This window comes from Notamacropus eugenii, chromosome 5 (assembly GCF_028372415.1).
Source record: "Notamacropus eugenii isolate mMacEug1 chromosome 5, mMacEug1.pri_v2, whole genome shotgun sequence".
Taxonomy (NCBI): domain Eukaryota; kingdom Metazoa; phylum Chordata; class Mammalia; order Diprotodontia; family Macropodidae; genus Notamacropus; species Notamacropus eugenii.
Window position 1 is genome coordinate 123,478,886 of NC_092876.1, and position 14,740 is coordinate 123,493,625.

At 44.4% G+C, this 14,740-nt stretch overlaps 1 protein-coding gene across 6 annotated transcripts in view; it reads left to right on the forward strand.

The window, feature by feature from the left end:
- TENM4 (teneurin transmembrane protein 4) overlaps positions 1 to 14,740 on the forward strand; it is a 1,206,236-nt gene that overhangs the window by 24,400 nt on the left and 1,167,096 nt on the right. For 3 of the 6 annotated variants that reach the window (XM_072610721.1, XM_072610718.1, XM_072610723.1), the window contains exon 1: positions 5,337 to 5,953. The exons of 1 other annotated variant lie outside the window; for it this stretch is intronic. The gene's annotated coding sequence lies outside the window, so the exon portion shown is untranslated. Of the gene's footprint in view, positions 1 to 5,336; positions 5,954 to 9,755; positions 10,349 to 14,740 lie in introns of those variants that run through there. 2 more of the 6 variants (XM_072610722.1, XM_072610719.1) reach the window with 1 other exon arrangement.

Consider the following 14,740-nt stretch of genomic DNA (forward strand, 5'->3'; position numbering starts at 1 on the left):
GGTTAACACAGGCATGACTGGAACTCAGGTCTTCCTCACACCAAATGTAATTGTAAATACTTTTTTTATTTATTTACAATACCAATTATACAATTACAATTGTAAAGTAATGGGGCTGGGAAGGAGTGGAGCTGGAAGGGGAGGGTGAGGCATAGATCAAGAAACATAGCATGCACATTAGAATTGAATGATTTTACATGGGGAGAATAGACAGCTATGAGATAAATGGAGGGTGTGTAAGAAAATCATTGTAGGTCAGGCCTCTTTGCCCCTGGCACACAGGGCATTTCATTAGAATCAGGGTCATCACTGGAGGGCAGTTGTTTCCCCTCTCTGTTCCTCAATTTCTCACTATGACACAGAGTTGCAGTAATGAGACTTGCATTGGTTAACTCCACGGATGAGTAGGAAACCCTGATGAATTAACAGATGTGAGACCATTTTGAAACTCTGAGAAGTATGTCTCAGAAATAGCAGACTCTGAATCCAGGACTTCCAGACTCTGGCTCTCCATCCATTAGGCCCATGATCCCTTCTGATGTAACCTTGCTAATCTTCAGGATTCTCACTGGGGAATGGGGATGATAATGCTGGCATTCCCTTTCTCAAGGCATTACAGTGCTACTCCTAGCATGCAACAAGTTAGTTTCTCATCTAGAATGCTGACATTCAGGGAGAAGGCGCTTTTGTGTCAACAGGGTTTGGATTCTTCCCAGAACAAACCAAGTTTTGCCTTGTGATCTTCAGTCAGTTCCACCCCTCACACATATACAGGATCTCATCGTTGTGAATGTCACTAGCCTGGGCTTACCTTTTCCCCACTACCTTCATGGAATACCACTCATTCTACCATCCTGCAGAACATCCCAAACCTTTAAGATTTACATTTCACATATTTTATCTTACTTGAGCTTCACAAAATCTATGTGAGGTAGGTAACAATAAAAATAATACAGAGGAGAAAAATAGAAATCAGAACTTTAAAGAGCCCACCTGTGATCTCCTAGATCATCAATGTTAGAGACAGTATTCAAACTCATTTCTCTCCTAATTTCCCATTCTAGTACTTTTTCTAATATATAACATGGTGCCTTTAGCCAATGTTACTGCCACTACTTACTGTTATTGTTACTACCACTATCGCCACTGCCATAGACAAAACAGCATGGCATAAAGGGGCAACCCTGGAGTGAGGATCTGGGTTAAAGTGCACCTGTGGCATATATTAGTTGAATTACCATAGGCAAGTCACTTACTTAGTCTTCAATATACCTGGAAATTATCCAAGGCTTTAAGGAACAGGCAATATTGCAATCTTCATCAATGAATGGGATTTCCATACTAAGAATTCCCTAGACCTATGAAATTCTAGGACCGGACTAGAATTCTAGAAAGCAATTTATAACTTCAAAAGCAATGTACTGTGCTGGATGCTTGAGAAAGGAGGTAAGGTGGAGAAAGAACAATGATGACGTTGTTCCTGACCTTGGGAGCTTACTAGCGTAAGACATATGCCCAGAGATACATTGTACAAATTGGAATCTGATGATTTTAGAAGAGGAGCACAAGGAACTTAAGAGATAGCTGAAGAATGTGCTAGAGAGTTAGTATAGGTTACCTTTCTGACCCCCATCAAGAGGGGAAAGTACAGGAGAATGGAGGGCTTGGACAAATCAGGAGACGTGCCCTCTAATCCCTGCTAAATCAAATTAGGAAAGTCACTGACACTCTCAATGCCTCAGTTTTGACTATAAAATAGAGATAACCTGCATTGTTCACCTTCAAGGGAGAATATGAATATCAAATGAATGAATAGATATGAAAACATTTTGAAACATTCAAAAATACCATGTGATTGTAATTTTCTTGGATAGGTAGGTGACTCAGTGGATAGAACCCTGGGTCTGGAGTAGGGAAGACTCATCTTCCTGATGTGGTCATCAAATGTGACCTCAGGCACTTACTAGCTGTGTGACCCTGAGCAAGTCACTTCATCCTGTTTGCCTCAGTTTTCTCATCTGTAAAATGAACTGGAGGAAGGAAATGGCAAACTACTCCTGTATCTTTGCCTAGAAAACTCCAGATGGTATCACAAAGAGTTGGACGTGACTAAAAATGCCTGAATACCAACAGAAATTGTCTAGTGTGGTTATTATAAGGCTTCCTCTGCTAATTTGCTGTTAACATTTTAGTGAGATGGAAGGGAGGCTTGAGTTCAAAACTCAGTGCTGCTCTTTAAACTTTCTGTATCTCAGTTGCCTCATCTGTGAAATAAGGGCATTTGATCACTGTTTCCTTCCAGCTATAAAGCCAGTGATAAATCATTTCACTTCTCTGAGCTCTTGTTTCTTCTTTGTATAAAGAAGGGTTTGGGTTAAGAACCTTTCCAGCTAGGTTTCCTATCAACAGAAACAATGTGGAAAAATAGGAAAATCTTGCCTCCTCTCTGATTGTGAAAATTTCATGGGCTGCATGTACCAGTATGTGTCTTTCAGAAAATCTTCTGTAACCAGCTCATGGAATTGATGCTGTATGGAGCAGTGACAGAGCCCTACTTGCTTGACATCACTTTCAAAGGTCCTCTTTTGGGAAGATGCTATTTCTTAAAAGCTGTTACAACTATTGAATTCTGATGAGAAATATTTCTACAAATAAACACATTTCCTAATTAAAAGCTGCACTTTGAAGACCTAAATTACCTTGCCCTTAATCTGCTCTTTTGTTTTGCATTATATTTTGGAATCAATAATGTCCATGGAAACAGGATTTATTTTTAATATACAATTTAGAGGATACGAATAATAGGTCTTCCTGCTTAATAAACCTGTCCTTAGTGCAGAGATAAGAATTGTGCTCTTTGAGATGACACATTCTGATTGGGGACATACGTTCACTGTGCTTTCAAAGTTACGTCACCAAATGCTGATATTCAGATGCATTGCTAAAGGTAGGCTAGCAAGGGGAAGAATCACTTCTGGCATTTCTGTTCTGGAGTTCTCAGAGGGATGCCATAGATAAGCCATTTCTGTAGTCACTTGGTAATTTCATCAGTGGTGGGTCTCCTTACAGCCAACGTCCCTATGTCATGAACCGCAATTTGGAGAAATTTCAAGGGACCCAAGTCCTTTATGTTAGGTATCATCATATTGTATTTTGATGGGAAGTAGACTCACAATTAAAAGTATTTCCAATAAGAGAAATCAGTCAGTTTATGCATAATCATGAAATGCACTGGTCTCTTAAACTAGTTCTTCAAACATCATATACATTGATTTTAATTTATTCAGTTCAATGTTCAATCATAATAGAATGGAAGAACCACTGGACCTGGAGCCAGCAAAGTCTTGGGGTGGAAATCCTGTCTCCTACACTTACTGGCTATGTGATTAGGGGCAAACTACTTATGTTCTCTGAGCCTCAGTTTCTTTAAAATGAGTACCTACCTCAGATAAGATAATGTATCTGAAGAACTTTGTAAACCAAAGTCAGTTGGTATTATTTATATAAAATTAACATTATCACACAAAAGAATGAGATAGTGGGAAATGTCCTGGAACAAGCAATCGGTACACCTGACAAGACAGTCCTGATCCTGTCATTAATTGGCTTTATGATGTTGAGGAAGTCATTTTCCCTCTCTGTGCCTCAGTTGCCTTATCTGTAACAATAACTTACAATAATAACCACAAACTGAATACTGTTTTATAGCTTAAAATACTTACATATTATATATTATAATATTCATAATAGAGTTATATGATTTATCCTAGGTCACATAGGTAGTAAGTGTCTGAGTTAGAACACTATTCTTTATTATTTCAGTCATCATCCTCATCCTCATCATCAGACTGAACCTTTTTCCATATAGAAACTCCTCTTACCAATGCAGACCTATACTTGATTTATAAATTATTTGCTTAGAAAATTGTCTTGGGGGAATGAGGGACATAGAGTCAGGTCTGGAGTCAGGGAGACTTGAGTTCAAATTTGGTCTTAGGCATTTACTAGCTGTGTGGCCCTGGGCATGTCACTTCACTTCTGCCTCAGTTTTCAAATCTGTAAAATGGGGCGAATAGTAGCATCTACCTTCCAGGGTTGTTGTGAGGATTAAATGAGATCATATTTGTAAAGTAAGCACTGCGTAAATATTAGTTGTGGTGGCTGTTGTCACTGCTGCTGTGGCTATTACTTGTCGATGATCATGGATTCAATATGTATCAGAAACAGGACTGTGAGCTCAGTAACTCCATGGTGCCTCAGAATGGGGGGCTTGCGTAAATGATCGGTAGGGTCTGGTCTAGTTCTGACATTAGGATCAAAGAATACTAAGTTTAGAATTGGAAGGGACCCCAATTTCTAGCCTACTCCAGTAGAGAACTCTTTATAGAGCTTTCCGAGGCTGCTTAAAGGAAATATAAAGGACTTCATTGTAGAGCTAGAAAAAACCATCCAGTCTTCTAATTTTAATAGTAACTAATGCTGATACAGTAGTTTAAAGTTTGGAACAATTTATATACATTTCATTTTAGTCCTCTCTTTACCCTGTGAAGTAGCTACTACAAGTCCAGATATGATTTCTTCTATACTGGAACTCTCTTTGTGAAAACTCCCTCCACCATGCAGATCAACAACTCCCAGGGGTAACATCTTGGAGTTGTCTGGGGTCATTGAGAGGTTGAGACACTTGCTCATGGTCACCCAGTTTATGTGTGAGAGGCAGGATTTGAACCCAAGTCTTGCCAAAGCCAAAGGCAATTTTCTATCCTCCGCTTCATAGAGTGACTCGACAAAATTCAAGCTACTAGTTTAGTGGCAGAGACACGTCTAGATTTCAGGTCTCCTGACTCTTTTGCTCCTCCCACACCACAGTGTTCCCTCTTGCACTAGTACTGTAGATCAAAACACAAGGGGAGGGGGTCATATATATTATTAATTTAACTTTAATTTAAAATTTAAATTTTTAAAAAATGCTGCTGGTTTTATCGTGAGTCTGGGGCTGTTACCATGGTTTGCGGGAGATACTGATGATCCCAGGAAGGCCACATGCCTTTGGGCATCTCACACAGTGCCCGCCCTGAGGATGAAATCAAAGTTCCCAGCTGTTAATTACATCTGGCAAAGATGCAGCAATAGCAGTAGCAGCAGGGACTGGGCGTAAGAGTGCCCCCCAAAATGTTGTCAAGTGAGGAATAATCCTAGCTTTGTGTGTCTGTGTGTGTAGGAAGAAGAGAAAAAGGAGAGAGAGAGAGAGAGAGAGAGAGAGAGAGAGAGAGAGAGAGAGAGAGAGAGAGAGAGAGAGAGAGAGAGAGAGAGAGAGAGAGAGAGAGAGAGAGAGCTGCTGGTAGTGTTCCGCTCAGACATGGGAGATTAAAACCATCACCTGGGCTCCCAGCTAACTCCCCCTCCGCCGCCTCAGTGGTGCAGACCCGTTTAGAATGCATGTGCCTTTCTCTTTCCAAAGCATTGTAGGATTGGCTCCCGCCTTCCATTCATGTAACCTGCGTGTGTGTATGTGTGTGTGTATGTGTGTGTGTTGCTAGCTCGCCCTCTCTGTATATGTGTGTAAGAGAAAGACGGGGGGAGGGAGGGAAAGAAGAGAAGGGAAGCTATTAAAAAAAAATATACCCCAACCCCAAGCCTCAGGATTGCAGCTGTTTAATGTGGGCCAGCAGTCCTACCAGGAACACTTCGCCTGGAGAAACCTGGACCGGCCTTTCGGGTGTGTGGCTGCGAGAGACTGGGGTTTTCTTCTATTTCCTCGCGCCCCTCGGGTTATTGTGGAGCCTGCCTGAGAGGATGAGAGCCCGGACCTCCCTGTAGTTGCCCAGTTTGGGATCGTGGAGAGAAGGAGCCAGTACGTCTCGGAGAAGAGTGGCTTTATTTATATAGAAGACAAACGCACAGTTTATTTTTTCCTTCCCTTGCCTTTTGCCCTGGGGAGCCTGCAGACACGGTAAGCTGGCCGGGCTATGGTATATAGGAAAAGTGGCTTTTGTATCCTCGCGACTCCTCTCGGTCTCCCCACCAAGCTCTCCCTTCCCCTGCGCTCCGAAATCGGGGACGGACCCGGCGGGTGCCGGGCTCTCGGGCAGATCTTGAATATGGATCTGCCCACAGCCACCCCCCTCCATCCCCTCCCCACACCTTTTTATGCAGCAAGGCACTTAAGGAGAAGCTAGCCTTCCTCGCTGGCGCCTGCCATCAGAGGCTCGCGGGCGGCGGGGCTGCTGCTGCTTGGCGGCGGCGGCTGCTCCCCTAGCCGGCTGCGGAGGGCTCTTTGCAGAGCGAACGAGCCAGCCAGCTAGTCTACCCTCGCCGCAGCTCCGGCTCCTTGCACGCAGTTGGGCAGTGTTGGGAATCGGTTCGGGGCTCGCGGCGGAGGAGGCATAGCTAGATGGTGTTACTCAAAGGATGAAACCACGAGGCGATCGCAGCAGCCTGTGGTCCGGAGAAGCCGGGCGCCTTTAGGGGAGAGTCGAGGCGGAGGGTGGGGGCTGGGGAGAGCAAGCTATGCGCACGGTTCCCATCCCTTTGAGGGGCTCCCCCAGGGATGGGGGGCGGCTGAAGAGAGGGAAAGGAGACGGCGTGTAAAGGAGTCCGGCCGGGCTCGCTTCCCCTGGAGCTCCGCGCCTCCCCCAGAAGCCCTTCGCTGGGGTCCGTGGCGCATTCCTGCCCGCCTGGTCGCCGCCTGGGGACGTAGCTTTTTCTCCCTCCTTGCCTGGGAAGAGAGCGAGTGAGCTGCGGGTGGAGACGCAGCAGGGAGAGAGGCGAGAAATAGGCTCCCAGCAGTGCAGTCAGATCAATGATTACAAGCCTTCCTTCTTACCATTTCTGTGTGATCATGGAACAGCCTTGGAGGGCCAAGGTGGGCAAGGGAGAAGGAGAGAGAAGCGGGGGGTGGGGAGTCCCCAGTTGCGTTCTCCTTCCGAACGGAACCCATCTGCTCTCGGCCCCATCCTCTCTCTTACTCTGGCACCTAGCCTGTTTACATTGGGATGTCTATGTTGAAGTCCAGGTTGGATTCTCGAGCTTTTTCTGTGGGGTCTCTGGTGAGCTTTAACCGCCCCCTCCCACTTCAGCTTTAGAAAATGTGCTCTGGGTTGAAATGTGAGGATCCTGCCTCAATTATTTTCTTACCGCTTCAAAAATGCAGCCTGTATAAATTGGGAAACAGCGACTCAGAGTGCACTTGGCTAAGCCTGGAATGTTGGTTCTGGAGATGTACTCAGGGAGAAATCTGGAAGCACTTGGATGCGAATTCACGAAATTCAACTAGTGAGTGGTCCATTATGTGGTGGGCTTATCTCCTTCCCCTCGGAGCCCCGTGTTCTGCCTTACTCCACCCCCCTCTCCTCCTCCTCTTTGGGTGATGTTACAAAGTACTGGAAATTGAACTGCTTTGACATCCAACTTTGAGAATTTCCTCCTCTCTTAGGGCAAGACTTTGAGATTTCTTAAATGGCTTCATGCTGACAAAGGTATTACGACTCGATACTTGGATGGGTCCAAAACTATTTTCAGCAACCTCCTAAGTAAATAACTCCCAATGTGGAAACCTCTATCAATATGCATTCATCCTTCAGTACTGTATAAAATCTGGGTGTTTATATGCCGCATGTTTGAACAAATGAAGAGATGGCCATATAGATATATGAAAAGGTAGAGGTGTAGGAAGTACTGGGGAGGGTGTGTGGGGAGTGCACATAATATGCTACACCCAAAGTCTTACTTGCTGAATAGATAGGAATTATGTAAGCCTCATCTCTGATCAGCAGAAATATTCAAACCCCCATTTGAAATGGGACCCTGCCAGCTTTCTTTTTTTCCCTTCACTCAAAGAGACACTCATAACCTTACCTTTTGTCACCTAACCAGGTCTTCATTTAAGGAAGGAAGGTTGTGTCTCCACAGGACTGAAGTCCTGAGAATGGGAATTTGAAGCTGACACTGCCCATAGACAGTTTTCTATGAACTGGGCCTGGCAGAGCTTTTCTATCTTAAGATCACTTTTCTAAAGACTGGGGCAGGGAGGTGTGAATTGTAGAGGGGAAAGACAGTCAGTGTGTGTGGGGGGGGGGGTGTCAAAACTCCCTGTTTTAAAGGGATCATTGGAAATACATCGTTCTGGGAAAGTGGGGAGTTTGGGTTCTGCAATGGAGATCAAAGAGAAGGAAACCAGGGAAACCAGAACATCCCACTCCCTCCCTGAATCCCATTACTTTCCTCCCCCACCTTTGCTTCAACCCAAATGCGTTTTCCATCTTCTGAAATTATCCTTACTACTTGGTCACAAGCAGAGATACCCATACTCCAAATAAGCTGCTGGATTCATCCTTAATATTTTACTCTGATAAGTGGGTATGGTCATATGTGCCCAAGCCTTCTGTTGGCACAGCCAGCCTCCACTGGGCAATCATAACTGATTTTCTTGATTAATTGGGGGCATGGTGGATGGGGATATGACTTGACTTCCCCTCTCTTCTATTGAACCAAAATTCCCTTCAACTTAATTTATTCCCCTGGTGCTTATGGATCCAATTGTCTCACCTTTGGCATCTCTGCCTGAAAGCACTTTTATAGGCTTGGGTAGAAGAATTACAGTAGTGGAATATTTTTGTTTTGCCTTACCCCTTTCCCCTTTCCAGTGGGATAAGCCTCTCTATCCATATCGAATAATGTAGAACACTTAAATCTGGGTAACAATAATCCTGAACTTCCTGTCTCCCCCCACCCCAGCCTGCATTAAATAGGTGCCACTGGTATTTTGGCAGGTTTGGACTGCCTGCAACTCCATCCCTCTCCCTGCCCCCCTTCTTAGATCCTAGATCCATCTTAGTCTATTACACGGTGTAGGATAAATCCTTGCTCACTCTGCCTGTTCAGGGCCATTAGGATTTCCTGCTGCTGCCATGATCCTTAACAATGCAATTCTGAAGCCAGTACTTATGCATGAGAAATTACTAGGTGCTCTAAGGCCATTGACCTTGCTTTAAGACTCTCCTAACAGGAGATCTTGGCTATTCCTTTGCTTCTACCCATCCACCCCACTGCCTAGCATCTCTGCTGCAGAGACACCAGGGGTGTCTGCTCAAAGTCTATTTATCTGTGCTGGGGAGATTGGATTTGCAAGAAGGGGGTAGGGAGGGAATTGGGCTTGGGGGGAGGGAGATGTGAGAATCTTGGGAGGGAAACTGTGACTTCTAGGGAGGGTGGGAAACTCAACCAGCAACCTGTTTCTCTCAGGGCTCCAAGGGGGAGAGATGAGGGAGCCCCAGGGGAGGAGGCAAAAGAGCGTCGGTATGTTAGCAGCTGAGTCCTACTGAGCGCTCTCTCTCTCTCTCTCTCTCTCTCTCTCTCTCTCTCTCTCTCTCTCTCTCTCTCTCTCTCTCTCTCTCTCTCTCTCTCTCTCTCTCTCTCTCTCTCTCTCTCCCTCTCTCTCTCTCCCCCTCCCTTCCTCCCTCTCCCTCCGTCTCCTTCTCCTTCTCCCTCTCCCTCTTTTCTCTCCTCCCCCTGTCTTTCTCGGTTTCTCCCCTCCTGGGGGCAGCTCTATCTGTCTCAGTATCTCGGCCTGCCTGCCCGCCTGCCTGGCTTATCTGTCTGTGGATTCCCGTCTCCTGAGCCGCCCTGTGTCTGAGTTTCCCTCTCTCCGTACAGCCGTCTGGTTGGGATCCGCTGTTTGCTTGCTTGCTTTTTCTCTACTCGGTCAGCAGTTGGCTTCCGTTTCGAGCTAGGGGTTGGGGGTGGTAGAACGACAACTGGGCGGGGGGGAGGTGGGTGGAGCTTTGGGTTAAAAAGCCGGCAACCCAAAGGGAAGAAACAGAATCGACATTGATCTAGGGCGGTGAGGCTGGTCCCAGGACACTCCTCCCACCTTCCTGGGTCTGACTGCTCCACCTTCTGAGATTTAACCCCTGGTTGAACCAGACATCCACACCCCCCCCCCAAAACCCCCACAAACTTTGTTCCCTTCTACCCTCAAGAAACTTAGGGGAGAGCATTTTCGCAGATGGGAATGGGAACACGTTGCGTATTAAGTGTGTGTTATCTGCGCGGTTGTTTTTTTCTCCTTTGGGTGGTTTGTGGGTGTAGGAGGAGAGGAAGAGGACAGGCTAGAAAAGTGTAATATCGCCTTCTTTCCGGATGCCTGGAATAGTTGCTTTCTTTTTCCTGGGAATACAAGAAGAAGTGAGAAAGAGCTATCTTTTTTTTTTTTTCCTGGAGAAGGTGATGATGGAAAGAGAGCTGAAATATCTGTCTTGTATGTGGAGTTACCTGTTTGAGTTTGTTCTCTGCTTTCCTGGGGTGAGAACAGACAGAAATGTATAGTGGCTGTCCCTGAATTTTTAAGGTAGGACAAAAATGAATGCCTTTTAAAAATCCAGCGATGGACTGAGGGAAATATTTATCCTGAATACTTACCTTGAATGGGTGGGGGCGGTATCCCTGTCTCTGGATTTGTATGTGTCCGGGGGAGGGTGAGCAGTTTCAGAAGGGTTTTTGCTGTTGTATGTGATCACTCATAATTATACACCCCACCTTTTTGTTATAGGGGACAGGTGAGGGCTGAGATGGACAGAGGCACAAAAGGACAATGCATTTCACTTTAGATGACCTAGGTCCAAATCCAGCTGTGACAGTTGATTGGACACGAAACTTCTTGTCTTCAGGTCTTGATTTTTGTTTTTCTGTATAATGGGGAAAATATTTGTACCACCTACCAGACAAGTCTAGTGGGAGGAAAGCATGTCAACTGTAAAGGTCTGTGTAAATACTAATAATAGCCAACATTTAGGTAGGGCTTTAAGCCTTTCAAGGCTCTTTGTATACATTATTTTATTTGATCTTCATATCCATCCTGTGAAGTAGGTGCAATTGTTATCCTCATTTTATCTTTGAGGAAACAGTTTAAAGGAAGCTAAATGACATGTCTGAGGCTATGAAGTTAGGCAAAATTTGAACTCAAGGCTTTGTAAAAGTTCAGTTCTAGCTCCTTCCACCAAGCGATTTAGCTCTCCTGCTGTAAGATATATTTCCATGTTTTAAGGACCCCTGATTTCATCAGTATGAGTGCCCCCCCCTCCCACTTCAAGTGGGATTCAGATTACTTTTCCCTTCATGTCTTAATAGACAGTTCTCCGGAGTTGCTGCAGCTGCTAAACTCATCACCTGGGAGCCAAATGTCTAATAAGTCTCTTGGCACTTAGGCCTGTCCTCAGAGGATACACAAGGAGAGTATTCCAGATCTAAACTGGTTTCCTTTTTTCCAAGATGGCAGAATCTATCAAGTTGGGCATATAGCATATATAAATGTGTGTTTGTGTGTATATGTGTGTGCATGTGTATGTATAACCCACACATATTCATATGCATGTGTGGACAGCTAAGTGGCCCAGTAGTTGATAGAGCATCAACTCTGGAGTCATGAAGACTCATCTTCCTGAGTTGAAATCTGGCCTTATACACTTATTAGATGTGACCCTGAGCATCATTCATCCTGTGTGCCTCAGTTTCCTCATCTGTAAAATGAGTTGAAGAAGGAAGTGGCAGTATCTCTGCCAAGAAAATCTCAGGTGGGATCATGAAGAGTCAGACATGACTGAAAGGACTGAAAAACAAAATGTGCGTGTATCTCTAGACCTGTGATGGAGAGGCAGGGTGGTATGATAGAAAGAGTACCCCCAATGGAATCAGATGGTGGCAGATTCAAATCCTGCTGCTGATACTTTCTACCCTCATTGTGGCCACATCACTTAGCCTCCTGAGGCCTAAATTTCTCCAATTGTAAAATGAAACGGTTGGGTCAGAAATCTTCTGAGGTTCCTTCCAGTTGTAGAGCTTATGACCCCAAGTTCATCAAGTAGGGAATTCCCAGTGTGGAAAGCTCTTCTCTACACAAATCAGTCAGCTACAATTCAAGTGTTTTGGAGGGTTGCCTGAGGCATTAGAAAGTTAAGTGACTCCCCAGAGTCCCACAGCTAGCATGTGTAAGAGGGAAGATTTGAGCTCTCGTCTTTTTTTGTCTTCAAGGCCAATGCTCTATTCCATATTAAACATAGAAATAGTATAATTTTCTTGTTGTTGTTGAGTCATTTCACTTGTGTCCAACTCTTTGGGACCCCATTTGGTGTTTTCTTGGCAGAGATATTGGAATGGCTTGCCATTTCCTATTCCAAGTCATTTTATGGATGAGGAAACTGAGGCAAACAGGCTAAGTGATTTGCCCAGTGTCTGAGGCTGTATTTGAAATCAGGTCTTCCTGACTCCAGGCCAGAACTCTATCCACTTCACCATTACAGTATTAGAAATAAATTATGATCTTCATGGCCTTTTGCTAGACTTCCCACCTCTAATACCTATGGAGGGAGGGTAAGTTTCTGGGAATTGAAGTTTTGTTAGAGGCTTATAACCCAAGGCATGCTGTACTCTATTTAATTGACTGTTAATGATTATCAGGTTTAAAGACTCACTTTCAGCCTAGGAGAGCACCGTATTTTTCCAAGGATTACCAAGCCCCTTCTCCCTAAATTGTGGTATGACATGAGACTATCACCAAAAGAAACCAGTACCTTGCCTCCTAAGTCTGTTTCCCAGCAAAGCTGGAGTAGATGCTTAGAATTTTTGGAGAGGGTTCTATCTGCTCCTCTGAGGAGGGTCACTTCCACTTTGGTTAGAATTTTTGCTTTGCCTATTTCTCTTTCCAGACAGTCACTTCCAGGCACTGGAGCATAGCCGTCACCTTATGTTAGCTCAGGTCCAGAGCTGGAGTTACACATTTTGTGGGAGAGATGATTGGGAACTTGAGAAGCAGCTAGCCACCCAGGCCCCTGCAACAAACAGCCCTACACAGTCCTTCAGACCTCCAGCAAGCTGTGAGAAAAAGAGATCAGATGAGGAACTGCCTTTGCCAAAGACCCCTCTCCCACTTAAAAATAATGACCACTGTACCTATTTGTTTCCATGCCTCCTTAAGGTGACTAGTGCCTTCCTCACAATCTCTTGAAGTGGGCAATGCTGTATTAGAATCAGAGAATTTAGATAGTCAAGGGACCTTAGAGATCAGTCATGCACCTGACTTTTTTAGGAAACAGTGGCCCAGAGAGAGGAAGAAATTTGCCCTGGATCACATAATATAAACATTATAATTTTATAATTTATATAACATATAAAATATAATTACATAATAGCATTAATATAAGCATATTATGGCACAGCAAAGAGAAGATGCCAGTCTCCTGAGGCTTGAGTCTCCTGAGGTGCACTTAAGCACATCTTCTTACCACTTTGGCCTCAGTTTCCCTCTCTTTGAAATGAAAGGGTCAGCTGAGGCCATCTCTGAGGTTCCATGGAGCTCTTACCTTTTCATTACCCAAAGCGAGGGGTGATTCATTTGTGGTGTGTGATCTAGTCTGTTCATTTTTTATTCTTAATATATCGATAACTTTCAATATTGTCAGCAAGTAAACAAAAATGTATTAAGCACTTAACTGTGCACTAGTTACTGTCATAAGCACTGGAAATACCAATACAAGAAGAAAGATAGTACCCATCCTCAAGAAGATTATATTCTAAAAGGGGAAGAGGGTGTGGAAGAAATCACATAAAAGGAAAAAGGAAAGGAGAGATGAGAGAATGAAGGTTCCTGGGCAAGGTATCATAGAAAAAGTCTTGGAGGAGTGCTAAGAGACAGCCTAGAGACATGAAGACATGGGTAGCCTGAGCAACCTTCTTGAAGCAGACATTCTGAAAGGAACTTGCTATTCAAAGGGAGTGGCCTTAGGGGTAGCCAGTATGTCCAGATGTGTGAAGTCCAGGGGTAGAGGGATCTTCCCAGCATACCAAGTTTTCTGGGGAATTAGAAAGAAAGTCTCAGAGGAGTGTCAGGATTAAAGCCTGGAGAGGAATGAAGAATATTACTAGCCTTCTTTGTAATTCTACAGATTTTATTTTTGCATTTAAAAACATTATTCTGAGGAATCCATAGACTTTACCGGATGATCAAAGGGGTCCTTGATCCCCACAAGGTCAAGAACCCCTGTTCTAAGCTCCCATTGTACCTGTCTTTACAGTTGCTTCCCTCTAGGACAGGTGCCTGTTTTGCCCACAAATAAGCCTCCTTCCATGGCCAGCTCAGTTAACACCATCTCCCTCCCGCCCCATGTCTGCCATAAATCTCAAAGTGAAACAATAGAACAATAGGTTTGAAATCCCCGTCCTTGGGGACTTGGGTCCAAGAGCCTACAAGGTATAAATCAACGTCAGTTCAGATTTAAAGACTGAGTGTTACCTTCCTAGTTACATGGTCTATCAGTGGAGCTCATTGTAACCAAGAGCTCAAATACTCTGTCTCCACTGGGAACTGACAGATTGGCATATCTAGGCACTCTGACAGCCATACGTGCACCACTGGCCAGGAAACTGAAATCCGTGGACCTCCAGCCAATAGGTTTTCAGAAAGGAAAATTTCTAACGTGATATTTTAAACCTCTATACATGCGCAGATGTGTGTGTGGTTAGATGCACATATGTGCACATATATGCACACACGCATGTATATTGGAGAGGAGAGAAGGGAGGAGGGAAAGGAAGAGTGAGAGAATGAGAGAAGGGAGAGGAAGGGAAAGAGAGGAGGGAGAGGAAAGAGAGTGAGACAGTTTATATTTAAAGAAATAGATATTAGATACGTAATATAGATGCATTTTTATTTGAAAGACAGCATTGAGGCCAAGGCTTGGAATTAAGA